This window comes from Rutidosis leptorrhynchoides, chromosome 1 (genome assembly GCF_046630445.1).
Source record: "Rutidosis leptorrhynchoides isolate AG116_Rl617_1_P2 chromosome 1, CSIRO_AGI_Rlap_v1, whole genome shotgun sequence".
Classification (NCBI taxonomy): Eukaryota; Viridiplantae; Streptophyta; class Magnoliopsida; order Asterales; family Asteraceae; genus Rutidosis; species Rutidosis leptorrhynchoides.
The window spans coordinates 63,477,315-63,485,554 of NC_092333.1; the positions used below are offsets into that span (position 1 = coordinate 63,477,315).

General features: G+C 31.1%; 1 long non-coding RNA gene across 14 annotated transcripts; it reads left to right on the forward strand.

Annotated features, from left to right (window-relative positions):
* Positions 1-343: 343 nt before the first annotated feature.
* On the forward strand, positions 344-6,568 carry LOC139860829 (uncharacterized). 14 transcript variants are annotated; one of them, XR_011763526.1, is made up of 8 exons: positions 344-680; positions 934-1,534; positions 1,664-1,920; positions 2,822-2,897; positions 4,262-4,357; positions 4,499-4,579; positions 5,594-6,176; positions 6,294-6,568. It is a non-coding gene; the product is annotated as an uncharacterized lncRNA (long non-coding RNA). The 14 variants fall into 14 exon arrangements; XR_011763520.1 differs by having other exon boundaries at positions 5,594-5,963; positions 6,141-6,568; XR_011763448.1 differs by having other exon boundaries at positions 5,594-6,568.
* Positions 6,569-8,240: the final 1,672 nt, after the last annotated feature.

The following is an 8,240-nucleotide window of genomic DNA, read 5'->3' on the forward strand; positions in this document are numbered from 1 at the left end:
ATACAGGGATAAAATGAATAATTTTGTCTTAAATATAAGTTAAATGTAATCATGTATAATGTTTTAGTTCATAAATTGATTGAGATATTATAGAAAAATACCGTATATCTTATGCTTTATATTGTAACAAGTATATCGTTCTTTATATATAATAACAAAACAGTTTTGATGTAATCTTTGATTTAAAAAGAATTAGTTGAAAAAATAATAGCCCTTAGATTAGGAAAAAGTCGATTAATCTCAGCCCTTGAAAATCTGTTGACGTCATTAGCGATTTTAAGCAGCGGTTAACGTGGTTAATTACTTCAATTGCCCTTGAATAACCTACTGATTGAATAACTGACTCACCCACGATCTTGCAGTTATCATGGAGAAAAATAAAAACCGTTCACAAAAGCTATTATAAATGCAATTAGGGTTCCCATTAAATTCACGCAGAGAGTAATTCAAGAAGATGCAATCAGGGTTCGCAGTCGATCGTAGGGTTAATCGAATTTCTATCCTTCTTCACGATTTCTTATCAACAGCAACTAGGGTTTGGCAAAAAAAAAAAATGCTCACGTACTGAGATGAATTCAATCATAATTACTTTACCAATTCATTGTTTGTTCTGAACCGTTCACTAAATTTTCATATTGATTACGGTTCTTAGGTTGCAATCAATAATCTAAAACGATCAGGTATGTCGACTTTGCTTTATCTATATTCAACAAGAGATATATCTTATTCGTCTTTCTATGTCGATAGCAGGAATTGTAACTCGATTGTACCCTTTGTTACTGATTAGTTTAGATTCTAATTGTTTATAAAGTTTATTTGATTTACGATGCTTTATATTTAGGCTTTTCTTTATACATAAGATTTCAGTATTAGTTAATTCGATGTTTCGTTATTGTTCTTTTTATTCACATATTGATTACATGTAGAATTTAGTTTCTAAACAGATGAAGAAGGTGAGATATCAAATTTATCGACTAAATCCTGGTTGGAGGACCGTGGCATGAAATACATTTCGTCAATATCACCTTTTTCCCGGCAGGTAATGGTTCAAACTTTGATGTTGTTTTAGTTAATTTCATATAGCTAACTGGTTTAAAATCACACATCAATAACTCTTATGTTGTTGGGTATTTGTGTAAAAATATTTTCTTTATATCGTTTTAAATTTTGTGTATTGCTTCATATTTGATTATTATACGTTAAGTCTTTATTCAGTTATTGTATTGCTTCATATCTGATTATAGTATTACTTCAAACAATTTGGGGGTTTCTAATACAATAATGATATCTAATGGTAAGTGATTCTTCCATTAATCAATTCAAACAATAATTATATATGATGTTTACTTGTTGTTTAACGTAGGTTATTATGTTTTCTTGAATTTTGTTATCAAGATGATGCTTGGCTATTAATTATAGATCTGTAATCTTTTTAAATGCAAACGAGTTGTTCGATGTAATGTCAATGAGAGTTTACGCATCATGATTCTAGCATGTTCCTGGTCGTGACAACATATTTATTGTGAAATTTCAGGTGTTTCATCCTTCTATTTGATTCGTAGTATCATATTCATTCATATAATCATTTAAAAAATTCGCCAAATCAAATCTATATTCTATATTAAACTTTATAATAAAAGACTTATAACTCTCCTACTTGTAGGTTGTGCTTTAATTGATATCTGGTGTAGCCAATTCAAAATTTTAGTGGTAAAGTTATGGCTGCTGTTAGGGTGTGGTAATACGTGTATCTCGTGTTGCAGTAAGATCATTCAGAAGTGAAGGGCAAAGAAAATATGGTCCAGATATCATGCCTAGCGATAAGGTTTATGAACACGTTTTATTTCGTGGGAGTGACATCAAGGTACTATATTAGAAGCACCCATTAAGACTACACCCCGTGAAAGGTACTGTAAAATGGTACTCTTCGTTATTTATGTTCATAAACTTATGATATTTGTAGTTTTAACAAATCCAATGTTTTTTTTTTTATTAGAATTGTATGCTTTAATTGGGCATTTGGTTATATTTGTACTTTTATCTCATTCTTATGGTATTGAATTAGTTTACTTTCGCATTGGAATGACAACTAAATTTGATCTACTTGGCTGTAATATTATGCAAAAAAAAAAAAAAAAAAAAAAAAAAAAAAAAAAAAAAACTGATTCTTTTAAACCAGTTTCAAATAACTAAATGACATCTTTTTGCATTATGAATGATTGGTTTGAAAAACATTTTTTTAGTTACTGCTAAAATCTGTTTAAACCAGTTTCATAATACTAAATATGTTAGCAAATAGTCCGCATTCAAGATATAAAGATGGAACGTGACATAGTAGATCAAACTACTATGTCATTTAGGTACCTAACTGAATACTAATAATCTGTATTATTTGTTAATATTGTTATCAATCAGATTGTGTTTGGTACTTTGTTAAATTAACATTATTAATTGTAATGAAATAATATAATAGGCCATCATGTGCATCAGAGTTATCAATGTGATTAAAGTTCATATGTAGTGTACTCATGTTATGAAAACCCAAGGTGTTATGCTAACCTACAATCGTCTCCTACTTTCTTATGTTCGTTTTTTCACTCTAGCATTATTGATTAATTTGAAGCTAACAACAAAATTCCATGGGTTGTAAATGGCTAGAAAATTTGGATGATAATTCGTCAGGATCTTTCTTATGAAAATTATAGGTTTTATGTTAAAAGATCAAATTTGAGCTCTGCTTTGGAAGTTGAGGAAGTTCTTAAAATAAAACTAGATGCCAATGTTCATACTTTATTGACTAATGGGTTCTGATGTTGTGTAGGGAAGAAACAAGATTTCCATATATAATTCAAGAGAAGAAATCTCGAATGAATGGAGACCTCTAGAGACATTGTATGGTATGATAATTGTTATTATATTCTTTCACAAAATTTAAATGAACGAAAAGAAGGAATTTTACTTCGGTCCCGTATAAATAAAAACAATGAGTCTATAACCAATTAACGGTGCTTTAAAATATTTGATGAGCAGTTATTTAAGTGGTACTAAACTTCCAACTACCTTCAAAGGTAGGTGGTAGGGTACCTAAGGAAAGTGTATCAGATTTAACTGCATCGATGCTATCGTCTAATAGTGTTGCAATTCTGCAAATAGGGTAAACAATCATTACTTAAGGATTCGAAATGAGGAATCATTAAAGGTGGCAAAAAGGGTTTGGTTGGGTGATGGGTCACGATTTAGAAACTCTTCAGGTCAAACATGTAGATTATATGTGTTGACCCGTAGACCAGTAGGCATATATTTATGTATTTTTTGGTGCTCTTTTTTATGTGGAATCTTGAGTTGTTGAATCTCTGTTTTATAATAGGCTCTGCTATTGTCTTTATAGAAACTACACACCATAGATCTATAGTGTTATTGAAGATGACTGAGTTAATGTTAGGCATTAGGCTCTGCTATCGTATTTCTTTGACATAACTAGGAATACTAAATTTATGGAGTAGGATGTTTAGAGATGTTTAGAGCTCTGAAATTTTATATTGAATTAGGTTCAAGTCAAGTAATTTTCGGTACGGTTCGAACTGGGCGGGTCAGTTTTACTCGAAAATTGACTCATCTGTGAACTAAAGCATTTTTTTCACATACTACCTGAAACGTTTTGTGACTTTCTTTCACATGTACTTAAAGGAGCCCTTGGTTGTGTTACAAAAGACTATATATCATTCTGACTGATTATGGACATGTTGAAATGCATAAAAAGGCTATGTACATCAGTATGACATATTATGTATATACTTATAAGCATGTATTAATTACATGTATATAATATAATTTTAACACTTTACTTACATGTATTACCTACATATATAAACATCCAAGACATCAAACCCATGATCTTACACTTGTAATGTTGCACTCTTTAGACTATAAGATAATTTTTTCAAGAGTTCACATTCAGCATACATTTAAAGAGATTGATCATCCATTGTAATGTTAGGAAGGGTTATTATTAGATAAACTTAAAATTTTACATACTCCGTAACCATAGTTAAAAATTTATTTATAGTCAATATGACTTATTTATGGCATCAAGATAGTGTTTCTCTAATTTTGTATATAGTCAATATGACTTAAAATTGGCTCAAGTTTGTCCCAGTGACTTTCATGTAACTTCTTTATCTAATTCCATGTACTCTTAATGTGATTATATATTTTCAACTAATCTTTTCACTTCAAAACGCTGGGACTGATTTTTATATAGTCTACACGTGTACACTCTCTGGTGTTATATCGTGATGGCTTCAATGTGCAGGTTCAAGAATTTTTCAGTGGTGTTTTACTTGCTATATACATTAAGGTACTTTTACGTTCTGTTGTTAAATAAATTTTTAATATTTTGATATTAATTGGTGATATATGTAGTATGATTTGTTTTTCGTTTATTATGGATAATGATTGTTGTTTTTAATGCTAATAGCTAATCATTGCTTATACATAGGTGAAATGAATTGATACAGATAGTTTTTAGGACCACTTTCTTCCCCTATTTTCGCTCGGATATCCTAAATCCACATTAGAGGTAAACGCTCTTTCTAATGTATGCTTTTCCAGATCCAATTTAATGGTTAGATTGCTCCGATTGATTTATTTTTTATGCTTAGTTTTTGAAAGGAAATATTAGTCGTTTGAAGGTTATGTAGTTAAAAGAGTGTTAATCGTCCATTTTGACCGTTGACCCATTTGGTGTCGAATTGAGCTATGTTGATTTTGACACGTCATTTATGATATAATAAGTGAAACCGAAGGTTTTGATATTTTTAAAATGAGTTTTGAGCATATTTTGGTTAAAATAGGAATTTGTGATCCATTTGGGTCATATATGCCCATTTTGACCCATATGCATGATTTTAAGAAACGGAAGCAACTAACACATCTAAAATGTCATTTTGGACTTGTAACATAAACTTGGCATGCCCAGGAATTGTGGTTGGGTATTTGACTTGTGAATGGAAAATTTTATTATTTTAGTACAAGTGTCAAAAATGACTCGGGCCTACTTTGCGGGCTCGCAAGTTGAAAATTGTTAGGTTTTGGTGAAAAATAATGATTGTAAGAGAGAGTAGACCCGACGAGCTTCGAATTGGTATAGGATATGTATGTTTTGTTGAGTCTAAAGAGGTTTAAAACGAGTATAAAAATAAGACGACGTTGCTGATCCTGTGCTGATAACAACACCAGGTCAGAGCACAGCAGTTGCAGTATTTGTTTTGGGAGGCTGATTTCGTAAGGTCATTAATTTCAAACCATAACTCCGTTTTCAACAAATAAAATATCTATAGAAAGGTGGAAGTGTCTACTTTTCAATAGTCGTGCCTAAGGGATTATATCTGATTTTGTAGGACCCGAAATCAGTCATTCTAGACTGGTTTTATAAAAAAAAACAAATTTGTCAAAAATATGGGCGTTACAGATAAAGTTGATCATTAAATCACTAGGAAATAAGAACGTTGATATACTTGATTCAACTTTATGATTATTAAATTTTGGAGGTTGGGTTATCAATATTTCATAATGATGGTCACCTATTTAGTAGTTTATATGCAGTAAGCCATATGAGAGTGCCAAAGTACGAAGGATCGGAGAGCCTCTGGATGAGCAAGAGAGGCTATTACTTACCTCTTAAAAGTAGGTAACATGTCTATACCATGCTTGCTAAATTCTAATCTATTTTTTTTTTATCTATTGTGCTTACTTTTTGTGACATACGTACTACATATAAATAGGGTTAAGATTTGATTATATATTTTTTATTTCTTGAATTTATCATCTGTCTTCTTACCGAGAAATGAAGGAAATTGTGGATGAAACACAACACAACAAAATCACAACATTGGCCCATGGGCATTTTTAGGACATACAGATGATGTGGTAAAAAGCCTTGTATCAATGTGTTATGTATTCAGGTATAAAATCTACCTCATTTATTTCAATATACAGGTTCAGTTTCTTTCTTTTTTTTTTTGGGCCGTTTATGTTTATTTGCTTGTGTAAAAATTTGTAAATTTTAATTTCATATTTTCTATCATTATTTGTATGATATAATTGTTTATGTAATGTAATTGAATGTGTTATGTATTCAGGAGGACTATATGTCGACTCATCCATTGGACACGGTGGTATGATCGATAGATTTGGTTGTGTTGAACTTAATTTTATAAAGTTTAAGTCTAAGTAGACCTTGCAATCATTGCTTGATTTAACCTCATTGTCTCATTGTTCTTCTGCTTCTTTAGCGAATGATGGTCCAACATTATTAGAGCAAATGGATATTTACAGTCAAATTGAAGAAGTTATTGTTGAACTATCGCAGTGTCATGGAACAATGGGTGTAGTTGTTATCGCTAAGGCTCTATTATAACAAGCATAGAAGTTGTTGGAACATGGAAGTCACTAGATTTGTGTTGTGGAGGAATTTGAAATATCTTTAAGGATTTTTGTTGATCTTTTATATGCAGGCATATATACTATTATCTGATACGTCATGAGTTTGAATTTCAATTGTTATGTCGATGGCTTATTCACACATATTGCACTACTTTTAGTTTTATCGTTAACATAAATAACTTATTATGAATATATTTTTAGAATCATGTATGATAAAATACCCGCGAATACGCGGTTATAAACTAGTTACCTTTAAGATATCAAAAGTTACCTCTTTTTGTTTTGTAATCTTACTAAAGGCAACGGTTAAAGTGTAGGTACTTCGGAATGGAACCTCGATTTCTTTTGAAGGTTTCCAAGTAACCAATCATTATGTCAACCTTTGGGATTTTTTATTTATTTTGTAATTCTACATATATATAAAAAATATGATTAAACTACTTAGAAGTATACAAAATTTAGAAATTATAAAAATTTAAAATTAATATTAAATATAAAAATGGGTAGGAAAAAACAATATCACCGGATTGGTTTATAATTTATATTAGGATTGGTTTATAATTTATATTAGTTGGGAAAATTGTTCAAAATACACTCTTTTTTTTGACTTCAAACAAAATACATTTTTTTTAAAAAAATTGTCTTTTTACACCATTCGGTAGACGGGATTTCCGTCTACCACCTTTATCTGTCGTCTACTACCATTTTTACAAAGTAGTCGACGGTGAGATAGAGGTAGTAGACGAATTCCCGTATACTGGCAGGGTTAGTAGACAGCGAGAACAAAGCAGTAGACAGACATTTACAAAGTAGTCGACCGTCTACTGCCTTGTTGTTTCTGTCTACTGCATTGTTGTTGCTGTCTACTCCCTTGTTAGTGTCTACAAGGCATTTCCGTCTACTACCTTTATCTGTCGTCTACTACCATTTTTACAAAGTAGTCGACGGTGAGATAAAGGTAGTAGACGAATTCCCGTCTACTGGCAGGGTTAGTAGACAGCGAGAACAAAGCAGTAGACAGACATTTACAAAGTAGTCGACCGTCTACTGCCTTGTTGTTGCTGTCTACTACCTTGTTGTTGCTGTCTACTCCCTTGTTAGTGTCTACAAGGCAGTAGACAGCAACAAACAAGGCAGTAGACGGTCGACTACTTTGTAAATTCTGTCTACCACCTTTATCTCACCGTCGACTACTTTGTAAAAATGGTAGTAGACGACAGATAAAGGTGGTAGACGGAAATCCCGTCTACTGAATGGTGTAAAAAGACAATTTTTTTTTTAAAAAAGTGTATTTTGTTTGAAGTAAAAAAAAAAAAAAAAAGTGTATTTCGAACAATTACCCTATTAGTTAATATGCTTGGTCCACATCAATCATTTACTCCGTATTTTCTACGAAGGGCCCTTTACAGAACTGGACCCAAGATTGATTGGATCGGTCAAACGCATAGTTGGTTACCCAATACTTTCTATCTATACCAATTATATAAGTAAGGCGTTAAATTTTATCAATATAAAATGATGATATTTATCATGAAAAACATACTAAAAAATAGAGAAAATGTGATTAGATATGATGCAACGTATATTCTTTATTCCAAAAAGATGGAACGATGCATTAGAACATCAAAAAAAAAAAAAAAAAAAATAACTACAGGTTTTCCAATACTACAAGTATTAACTACAAATCATGGGTTTATGTGTGTGAAAAATATGAATATCAATACAAAAGTCAACGTAAGATTTATTAATTGTCGAACAAAATCGATATGTGAAATGTTAATCTTAATTTGATTATT